This window comes from Nicotiana tabacum, chromosome 15, assembly GCF_000715075.1.
Source record: "Nicotiana tabacum cultivar K326 chromosome 15, ASM71507v2, whole genome shotgun sequence".
Taxonomy (NCBI): Eukaryota; Viridiplantae; Streptophyta; class Magnoliopsida; order Solanales; family Solanaceae; genus Nicotiana; species Nicotiana tabacum.
In genome coordinates this window covers 70,688,060-70,699,850 of record NC_134094.1, presented here as the reverse complement: position 1 = coordinate 70,699,850, position 11,791 = coordinate 70,688,060, and the positions used below count along the sequence as shown (strand labels likewise).

The 11,791-nt window shown below is 36.6% G+C and overlaps 1 long non-coding RNA gene across 1 annotated transcript; it reads left to right on the top strand.

Moving 5' to 3' along the window:
* Positions 1-2,817: 2,817 nt before the first annotated feature.
* Positions 2,818-9,558, top strand: LOC107781356 (uncharacterized). Its single transcript, XR_001646993.2, has 3 exons — positions 2,818-3,049; positions 6,037-6,230; positions 9,227-9,558. It is a non-coding gene; the product is annotated as an uncharacterized LOC107781356 (long non-coding RNA).
* Positions 9,559-11,791: the final 2,233 nt, after the last annotated feature.

The following is an 11,791-nucleotide window of genomic DNA, read 5'->3' as shown; positions in this document are numbered from 1 at the left end:
TAATCCCTTAACCACACGACGAACCCAAAAATTCTTAGGCATGACACTTGAATTCTTGAACCCACTAGAACCATTGTTGAGATTCGCTCACTCTAATCCAGTCCCGATTACGTAACCAAACAACTAGTGCTCCGTTAGCACATGAATACTCCAAAGAAGCAACCGGATGAATCTCTTTCCTTGTACATCACATCCACAAGAAGCATAAACTCTGTGTCATCCCAAAATCTGCACATGAATCGATAAGGCGAAATGTAGCACGCATTCATTAAATTCCTTGCCCGAATTACCCTTGATGTTTTCTTCCCTTAGTCATAACTAATCCAACAATGTACCGATAATCCGATACTTCCAAGGCACATAACCATGTGACCTAATAATAGGCGGTAGGCTCTCCCACTTAGCTTTACACTACAATCACCTAAATCCAGAACCCAAAATGACTCCTCCTTCTCTACTACGATGATCTTGCACCATTACTTAGCCAAATTTCTCATAAATTCTTATTGCACTAATCACGATACATCCCAAATTATCAGCCTCAATCGCACACTCGACCTCTTGACAGTCGTACCATCTTCTTCAAGCTATCCAAACTCACACCGCAGTACATACACCCCGTTGGATAGAAGGTAGAACTCTTTATTGAAAATCACGCAACTCCTAACATCCACACAGGAGATAGCCCACCTGTGTAACCCCATATCGATATCTTCCAATGACATTGCCATGGTTACAACCACCACAAAATCGGTTAATCCTCCTGAGCCCACACTCGCCCACTAGTTGTAAACGCCCGTTCATTTCCATTACCATCAACTGAAGATCCAACAATGCGTTCAAAACTCGAAGTCATATTACATCCTAAAACGATAATCAAGCATTCCTATTCCTCTTCATTCCAAGCAAACTCCTTTCCGTCATATTCAAACATCCTAAGTATAGAAGCCACCATCTCAAATGAAATACTAAGACTTAGCCTTCTACCGAGGCAAACCACTCGATCTCTGCCGCTCAAACTCGACCTACTTAACAATTCAACCACCACAATATATCCAGTAATGCCCCATCTTCCACCACTAATCATGCTGCCCCACATCACAATCCACCTCCGTAGCACCCGAATAATAAATTTCCACTAATGGAGACATCTTTTCTTTTCAGCAGTCGCAATACTCTGTCATCTTCGGTAACTGCTTCTTAGGTACCATTTCACAACACCTTGCCCCGAAGACAAACAAATAAAGACCATCACACCGACGAGCCTTAATTCATTCAAACAAGGAAGACAACACCATATCACGACCAAGAATTCCACCAAATTCGAAAATACCCCATCTCAGAACTCCGTCAACCAACACCTGAACATCCGTAGTCCAATTGCCTCTCCTTCGCTGGGACTAAATGCCGAATCTCTAAACCATGAACCCAGTAATCCTACTTTTGAGTCATTCATTGCCGCAATACATAAATAATTATCCAACCATTTACCCCAGCACTGCACAATAACAATGCATGAATATTACAATACACTATACATAGCCTCGAAACCGTAGGCAACACTAACACTGGCTGAAATGACTAAACACCCCTCCATGCAGTGGCGATAATCGTCCGCCCAAGTATGCAGGGAAAACATCTTGTACCACAACTACGACACCACTACAATTCCTTGATGCCCAATTGATAACAGAAGCTCAACATCGCGTTATAATGAGTAAGAAGGAAATGAAGACATAAGCTTCAGTGAAACTAAATCGTATGACGAGGTATCAAGAACGGAAGTTATCTTAACAACATTGTAGCCTCTCGAAGATACAGACATCTATATACTGATCCACAAGACTCTACTAGACTTGCTAATGACTCGTAAGACCCAAGTGAACCTAGAGCTCTGATACCAAACTGTCATGACCCTGTTACCACCATAGGTCGTGATGGTGTCCAACGTCGTCGTTAGGCAATCCAACAGTGAACCATCCATTTTATTATCCATTTTAAAATTTTAAAATCAGGAATATCATTAAATAAATAGAATAAAATCTAGCACTCATAGAGACCTGTGCTTTTCCTTACCAAATTTTTGAGTATAAATAAATCATAAAGTGAAATGATAATAAGAACATAAAATACAATTATGAACATCCACTTGGAACTCCCAAAACCCGGTGTCATAAATGCATGAGCATCTACTGGAATGTACAATACTACTCCAATAGCTGTTTGAAATTCAAAAACAGACAAGGTAAAATAAATGAATATGATGGAGACTCTGAGTGTTGCAGATCGTGGAATGGAATGCAGCTCACCATAAAGTCCGCTTAACAGTTGCGCCTATGTGCCAGAATGACCACTAAATGAATCTGTCAGAATCTGCACAATTAGTACAGAATTATAGCATGAGTACGTAAATAAATGCATACCCAGTAAGTATCTAGTCCGACCCCGAAAAAGTAGCGACGAGGGATCGACATCGACACTTGCTATTGGTCCAATAAAATCAAGTATAATAACACAAGTTGACAGGTATGAAACATGGCAAGTAAGAATAGTGAAAACAGATATAAGTACATAATACGATCCTCCACTGAATAGCAAACACAAAGTCCTCAAATATCGGATACTACCTCGCACTACTAGAAAAATATTAATTTGCGATCAAAATTTTCGATTGATATTGACCAATAAAAAGTCAATAATAATAGTTGACCAATTAAGCGACTGCTTCGGTCGCAAAATAAAAATTAAAATGGTAAAAGAATATTTTAGAGGTTTTTGTGACCGCGATTGTATTTTAATGGTGAGAAAGGTAAATCTAATATTTTAGGCCAAAACCCTATTTCGGCCATATTTCCCCAATTTCCTCTATCTCTATCTCTTTATCAATATTTGTTTTTTCTTCTGCAATTTCTCTTCCATTCAACCATTATTGTTGTTGACGGAGGCAAACGGCGGATGGCAATTTTCGGCTAACGGCATAAATTTTAAGCCTATTCTTCGACTCTTGAAGACCAATTCCGCTCCAATTTCTCTTCCACTCCTCTTTTCGGTTTGTTTCTGTCTCTGTCTCACTTTTTATTTCCTAGATATTTTTTATTTTAAGCATTATCCTAAACTGAAAAAGACATCTTATAGATGAAAGGAGAACGAATTTCCTCATGCAGTAGTGAAAATTTATCCTTTTAATAGCTCAAATAACAAAATAGGTTTCAATAGCTTGAGAGATCCGGAATTTGTTCGTTTCTATAGCTATATTTTTCAACACCTATAAAGAAAAGTAAATATTATACATATACTCCTTTGGTCTAAAGGTTTTGGCGTGATAGCAGACCTTGAAATTCGAACGGAGGAATTGCACACTTTCTCTTTAAGAAACTGAAAACCAAATTAAACCTCGTTAGTGTAAATGTTTTGCTTATATTTCCGTTCAGTTCTGTTAAGAGGAGGCTTTGAACTTTTATACATTTTAATTGAAAGGATGAGGAATTGTGGGGAATTAAGGGGTTGAATATGGGAAAGGGATCAATTATGGGGAAGTTGTAATAAATATTTGCATTGATATTCAGAGAGATTTTTCTGAGAGCCTTAAAAGCAATGAACTAGTTGATCAACTAAGAAAATTGTGATGTAATTTGCCTCTTTAACTTTGAGGTAGAGCCAATAACTAATCTACAGAAGAATTGTAGACCGCAAACCTAGATTAGAGTTTATTGGTTTGAGACTTAAGATTAAAATTTTTTAACTCTGGTTCTTTTTCACTGCAATAATTTGAATAGTTCTTTCTCAATCTTGCTTCACTTATCTATTTGTTTGTTTATTCTTTTTGGATGGGCTGACAAATTTTTTGAATATTCTAGGATGGCCACAAAATATATTTTTGCCATTGAAAGAATCAAGTTTTTTATAGCAAACTGTTTGGCATAATACTAAGTAATATATATTGTTTTAAAAATCTTGGATTTATTTCGTGTAGATGGAGCTTTCACATCGTAGATGGATATATAGTCTGACTTATCCTAATCATAGTGGGTCGAGGGAGGAATTTATAGAAGGGGTTGCTGAATTTATGGCTAAAGCGAAAACACTTCATAAATTTCTCAGTGAAGGGGTGCTTAGGTGCCATTGTGTGAACTGCAAGTGTGAAAAGTTATTGCAACCAGATATTGTTAAAATTCATCTTTATAAAAAAGGGTTTATGAAAAATTATTACGTGTGGACTATTCATGGAGAGGATGGTGCTAGTGTTGGTGATGTCGATTTTCAAAATTGTTTTGGTAGTGAGGGTAGTCCTTTAGCACAGAATAATGATGAAAATTCTAGATTCAATGAAATGGTTAGGGATGCTTTTGTGATGCACCTGGGGGCTCAGTCTGAACCAAATGATGATGCTGAGCGCTTCTATGAATAGTTATAGGAAGCTAGTCGTCCATTGTATAATAGCTCAATGCATTCTTAGTTGTCTGTTGCGGTTCGATTATTAAGTATTAAATTGGATTCGAGTATTTTTAAAGCGGGCATGGACTCTATCATTGGCCTTATGAATGAACTTAGTCCAAATAAAATTGACCTACCCAAAGATTTCTACACAGGAAAGAAATTGGTTTCTAAGCTAGGACTTTCATCAGAGAGGATTGAACTATTGTGAGAAAGGTTGCATGTTATTCTATAAGGATGATGCAGCTTTAGAAAATTATAAATTTTGTAACCAACCTCGTTACAAGGAAGTCACAAATTCCAAAAAAAGAATAAGGTTCCAGGTGATGCATTACTTACCCCTTATACCTAGGTTTAAGAGGTTGTATGCATCAATGAGCTCTGCTCCTCATATGAGATGACACTGTTAAAATAGACGGCCACCTGGTATTTTATGTCATCAATCAGATAGAGAAGCATGGAAGCATTTTGATAAGGTATTTTCGGATTTTGCTAATGAAACAAGAAACATTAGCTTGGGTTTATGTGCAGATGGATTCACTCCATTTTTTATCTATGTTGCACCATATTCATGTTGGCCGGTGGTTGTTACGCCGCATAATCTTCCTTCTGAGTTGTATATGACAAGTCCATAATTGTTCCTAACCTGTATTATTCGAGGTCTAGGCAATCCGAAAAGTTCGATTGATGTATACATTCAACCTTTAATGCATGAGTTAAAGTCATTGTGGCATGAGGGTGTGGAAACATATGATATATTAACTAAACAAAACTTCAGATTGCGTGCTACTTTGATGTGGGCTATAAATTATTTTTCTGCTTATTGAATATTGTCCGAGTGGTCGACTGCAGGAAAGTTAGTTTGCCCAACTTGTATGGAAGACACAAAAGCATTCATATTGAAACATGGAAGAAAGAACACATGATTTGATTGCCATCGTCGATTATTGCATAGGGATCACGAGTTTAGGAGAAATACTAGTGCCTTTATGAAGAACCAAACTGATTTTGAATAGCCACCATCAACATTGTCGCCAAAAGAAATTTGGAACAAAGTTAGGTTTCTACCTAAGATAACAGAGTCTCCTATATCTTATAAGATACCTAGTTATGGTGTTACGCATAATTGGACCAAATAGAGCATATTCTGGAAGTTACCATATTGGAAGCATAACATTCTTTTGCATAATCTGGATGTCATGCATATCGAGAAAAACTTTTTTGACAACATATTTAATACAATAATGGATGTCAATAACAAGACAAAAGATAACTTGAAGGCTAGGATGGACTTAAAGGAATATTGTAGGCGAAGTGAGTTGTACCTGACATACTTGAACAACAAGATTCAGAAGCCCAAGGCCAGTTACACATTCACTTTGGATGAGAGAATAGATATTTGTGATTGGGTTAAGAATTTAAGTATGCCTGATGGATATGCGTCAAACTTATCTAGGTTTGTTGACATGAAAGAAGGGAAGTTGACGTCTATGAAGAGCAAGCGATTGTCACATTTTCCTTGAATCATTGATTCCTATTGCATTCAAAGCATTGCATGATAGAATATGGAAACCCATTACTGAGATAAGTTTATTTTTCAAGGAGTTGTGTTCCAGCACATTGAAGGTGGAGAACTTAGCTTAAATGGAGAGTAACATTTGCTTAACTTTAAACAAGCTGGAAAAAAAAAATTCTCTTGATTTTTTTGATGTAATGGAACATCTTCCAATTCATCTTGCGCAAGAGGCACGACTTGGATGGCTCGTTCAGTGTAGATGGATGTATCCTTACGAAAGGTAATGATTTTAAATTATTTTCCCTTGATGTGTTTTAATTAAACGTTATTTCATCTAAAAATTGTGATATGCAGGACTATTGGAAAATATAAGTAGACCATGAAAAATAGATCCAGGATTGATGGATCGATATGCAAGGCACATCTAGCTAAAGAAATTTTTTTTTACTGTTCATATTATTTTTAACATGATGTGACATGTTTTAGAAATAGGCCAAATCGACATGATGATGGAGGTGTTACTTATCCTTTTGCACCACCATTTTTCAAATTCAATCTACCAGGTAGAGGTCCAAAAACTAGTAAAAAGCAAAATTCGACATAGATGGAGAAAAAGTCCGCTACAACACATGTCTTGTTGAATTGTCCATGTTACACCCAATATTTTCGTACGTGAGAGTACATCATAAGTCAATTGATGTAAGCTCATAAATGAGATCATCTTTGAAAGTACATAAAGTAAGTTAATAAAGTAAGTTAATCATGTTATCTTGGAGGTTACAAATCTTTAAGATCTTGGATAACAACTACCAAGTGGGTTGAAAGGCTTAGGAGCTAAGCAAATTGAAGAAAATAAGTTTCGTCGAATGTCAACAAGTTAGGAATGTTATAACATGTACTTTTGGGGTGATACTAGGGTTCTTAACATGATAAGGAGGTTATGTTATGAGCTATTTTAGTCGTATGATAGTCGTGTATTACATTTTGAAGTCAAGCGAGTTTTGGAACGAAAGTTGGCAAAAAGTCATCACAAGTTACATTCATAATGTGTTGAATATTAGGTCAAATGCAGCAGAGTTTTTCTCCTAATATATTTCGAATTACAGGATGACCCACATATCAAATTGAAGATCTACAAGTCTATTTTCTAACTCATTAAACCATTTTTCGATACAACATTGGAGCAGAGAAATATTTGTAGTTTTGCGAGACTGCGCAGACTGCATAGGTGACAAGTAGGTCGGTCACTAAAGCTTTTTGAGAAATACCTTTCGTGTGTTATGTGAGGTCTTTTTGGGACATATTATATACCAAATTGAAGGTCTTGGAATGTAGTTTCCAACTCTTTTAACCGTTCATTCATACTACATATGGATAAAAATATATAAGTGTTGGAAGAAGGGCCAATGCTAGGGTGCCAAGTAGCACCTTTTTGACTTTTCAACAAATTGGATATTTATATCCCTTATGTCGTCTCTTTCTTCATATTTCCAGAGAAAATGACCAAATAAGACCCATAAACTTACCCTTAAGCTCTCTATAAGGGTTTCAAAGAAGATTAACATCCCGGGTACGAAATCAAAAGGCGATGACATTAGAACGATCCCTACGACGTAAGTATCTCTATATCGCCTCTCTGTTTCTTTGTAGTTTGAGTTTTGGAAGGTATTTAATAGTTAATAAAATACCTACTTTCTGTATTTAAGATTTTAAATATCAAGAAAGGTTGATAAATTCGTTTCCTAATAGATAGAACTCACGGGACGGTGATCGAAAGCTGTGAGTTCGAGTTATTCGACTTGTAGTGGACTGTTTTGTGGGATGTTTCGTGTTGTTATTGGGCTGTATATTTTGCTACTTTTTAATGAAGTTTTTGAAGAGAAATTGTGTGGAGAAACACCACATAATGGCGAAATAGTGGATTAGTCGCTCTTTGCAACTTTTTCGGGGTGTTTGACACTACTATAGTTGTCGTCTTGGGAATGAAGTGATTGGGTGTGTTGGGCTGTTGTATGCTAAATATAACATGGATTTCTACTTGAATCCACGGTAGGTGGAAATTATATTGTGTTCTTGCATGTTCTTAAGGTTATCTTGATGTTAATTAAGTTAAATAGATGGGCTAGGCATGGACTAGTGAATAAAGTTGCTAATTGAGGTTAGTTAGAGTTATGGATTATTTTATTCATAATATATATATGGTATAAGACTGGAATCATTGATGAATGACTTCATTATCATGTTAATGATACTTCCTAAGTCAAATTAAGAAGTCTATAAGGGGTGATATGGGGTATACAGGTTTCAATCGGAGCTTGCCGCTCGTCGTGAAGTAGTTGGGACTTGTTATTGTTATATGGTGTCTTGTTATTGATAATTATGTATTGCTGGATTGCTATAGTAATTGTTGTTGGTATATGGTATTGGAGGAGTCTCTTGTTACAGGGGAGATGCTGTCCAAATTTACATAAATGAGTTACTAGTTTAAGTAACTGACTTAACCTTTACTCCGCACACTGATTTTGAATCTCCTTATGCTATGGTAGATTGAGTTGAGTTGTTTGAAGAATTGCTTGTAAGGTATTAAGGACTCAATAGAGCTAAGGTTTGTTAAGGCTATCCCTTCTTTCCTTTTGGCTTGATCCATATGATGCAACGAAACGAGCAAGCACGCAACTTTCACAAATGATTCTATTCTTAGAAGTACTAGGGGTGCCTATGTTCTTGATTCCCCATGTGTCCTACTATTCTATCGTCTGTTCATGGGTCTCAAAAAATACGTAAGTTGATAAAGTTTATTTCATGATATTTACCGAAGGCATATTGATCTCATGATATTCCGGGAGATCTTATTGACTTACTTTATTATGCATTGCATTCATTTATACATGTATATTGACCCATGATCAGATGGTGTTATATACGCCTATAGTATATGTATATGGGGTATGGGGAAAGGTTATGGCGTTATATACACACCACCACCTGATCAACTAGTCTACGTTAATTATTTCTCCCACAGAGGCCTAGATGATATGATGGGGTGCCCTCAGGGGTTATGTACGTACATACCTATGCATGATGTGACATTTATATGCATATGCATGACTTTATAAATGTTTCATGATTCACAGAGCTATTCAGACTTACAGGTTGAGTTATTTACTCTGTGTTTCTTTCATGTCTTTTATATACTGCTTTCATGCCTTACATACTTGGTACTTTATTTGTACTGACGTATCTTTTGCCTGGGGACACTGCGTTTCATGCCTGCAGGTCCTGATAGGCAGGTTTAGAGTCCTGCTAGTAGGCTATCAGCTTATCGGAAGGTGTTGGTGCACTCCACTTGCTCCGAAGTTACCTATTTGGTCAGTATGATTTGGACATGTATTAATTGGTATGGCGGGACCCTATCCCGACCTTTATGATATTTACGTACTCTTAGAGGCTTGTAGACAGATGTCATGTTTATGGATACTTATATGGCCTTGTCGGCCTACGTTTTTTGTGTACAAATGATCATATCGGCCTTATAGGCCCGTATGTCACATGTATAAAATTCTATAACATGTTGGGTCATCCTATGTCTAGTATTCCCTTATGTTTTATTCTGGTTATCTCATGACGTCACTTCTGACCCATTTACCCATGATGGTATGATGAGGAGATATGTTACATTGGTGCTCGGTTAGGTAAGGCACTGGGTGCCCGTCGCGGCCTATCGATTTGGGTCGTGACAGTTCAGAGATCCAACCCTATTATAAGTAAGTCTTAATTTATATTAAAGACGATTATCACAAGATCAAGGTTATTTTAACTAATGAAAGTTGTAATTTTGTCGGGCGGTTACTTTATAGGTGTAAATGTGCCTGATGCTATTTATCCATGATTTTCAGAGTGGTTTAAGGAGTTTCTAAGTTTTATTTTGTGGCTTCAAATTAAGTACATGTATATTTCAAATTCTATCTTTTATTTAACTCTATATAGGTTGATAATCGAATCAATGGCATAAATAACCCATTTTTGCGTGATATATCTTGGGGACATGACCATAAAGTCAAAATGATGTCTAAGAACTTTGTCAATGGGTACAAGTTTCATAAAGAAGAATGGACTAAGAATAAGAAAACCAATAATAGTGGGGTGTAGGTAAAGGGTGATGGAGATATTGATTATTATGGTGTGCTCCAAGAGATTTTAGAACTAGAGTATTTTGGTGTCACGACCCAAAATCCAACTAGTCATGATGGCACCTAACCAACCCGCTAGGTAAGACAATAAGCAACAATCTAATTCAATTGAGATTTATTGAGAGAAATAATGAAAATATAACTGAATTTTTATGCAAGAATCTCCGAGGACTAGTAGTACAAATCATGCGTGTTACACCCTATATTTTCGTACGTAAAAATGTGTCGTAAGCAAACTAATGTAGGACCAAAAATGAGATAATATTTAAAAGTATATAAAGTAAGTTAATCATGTTACCTCTGAGGTTACAAATATTGAAGATCATGAACAACAAGTACAAAGAGGGTTGGACAGTTCAGAAGCTAAAGCAATTGAAGAAAATAATGTTTCGTTGAAAGTCGACAAGTTGGGAATGTTATAACATATACCTTTGGGGTGAGACTAGGGTGCTTAACATGATAAGGAGATTATGTTATGATTTATATTAGTCGTATGACATCCGTCTGTTATGTTTTGAAGTCAAGAGAGTTGTGGAACAAAAGTCGATGAAAGTCATCACAAGTTACATTTATAAGTTTTACTGAAACTTTGGGTCAAATGTAACTGCGATTTTCTCCCAATATACTTAGAGTTATGGGGTGTTCCACCCATAAAATTAAAGATCTATGAGTCTATTTTCCAATTCATTAAACCGTTTGTCAATACGACATTGGAGTAGAAAGATATGGGCATTTGTGCGATACTGCGCAAGCTGCTAGGTGACAAGTAGGTGTGTCACCTACTTGCTTAAATGAAAGCCCAAAAATAGGCCATTTCGGGTCGTCCAAAGAGGCCTTTTAAGGGCCTATTTTCTTCATATATTAGACTTAAAATAGAGCATAATAACCAGACATAAGCTCTGCAAAGAATCCTCCCAAAAATTTTCCACAAACCCTAATTGATTTTCTCTCCCTTTCAAGTTCCAATTGGAGGTAAAACCTAGAGTTTGAAGAACCAAGATAAGAGCTGAGTTATCCAACAAATAAGGTGAGTTTACTTCTCTCTTTCATCCAATTTTTCTTCTGTAAATTCATGGTAAGTCGTTCTATACTTGTAAGAACTCACGGGACGGTGATCGGAAGCCGTGAGTTCGAGTTATTCACTTGTAGCGGACTGTTTTGTGGACTGTTTTGTGTTGCTGTTGGGCTGCGTGTTTTACTACTATTTTGTGGAGTTTTGGAGGAGGAAGGGGGTTTATAAAAACCATATAAATGTAGGGTGGTTGGCTGGTCGTTCGTCATAACATTTTCGGGTTGTTTGACACTACTACGGTGGTCGTTTTGTGTACGAAGAGATTGGGGTGTGTTGGGCTGTTTTGTAGTATTTGATGGTGTATATAGGGCTCGAAAATGATGTATATATGTTGTTATTGTTCTGTTCTTGTATTGTTGGTGTTATCTTGAATTTGGAGGAAGTAAGGATTATAGGGGAGATGCTGCCCGTTTTAATACAAAATAAGTTTGTCGTTCGTTGTGCGATAGTTGTACCTTTCGTTACTTAACGATAGTATTATTATCGTTCTTGTAGATTAAGGTGCAAAGAGGTGAGTTCAACTTGGTGATTGGAAAGATTGTGATAAGGTATGTTAAGGCTAAGCCTTCCTTCATTTTG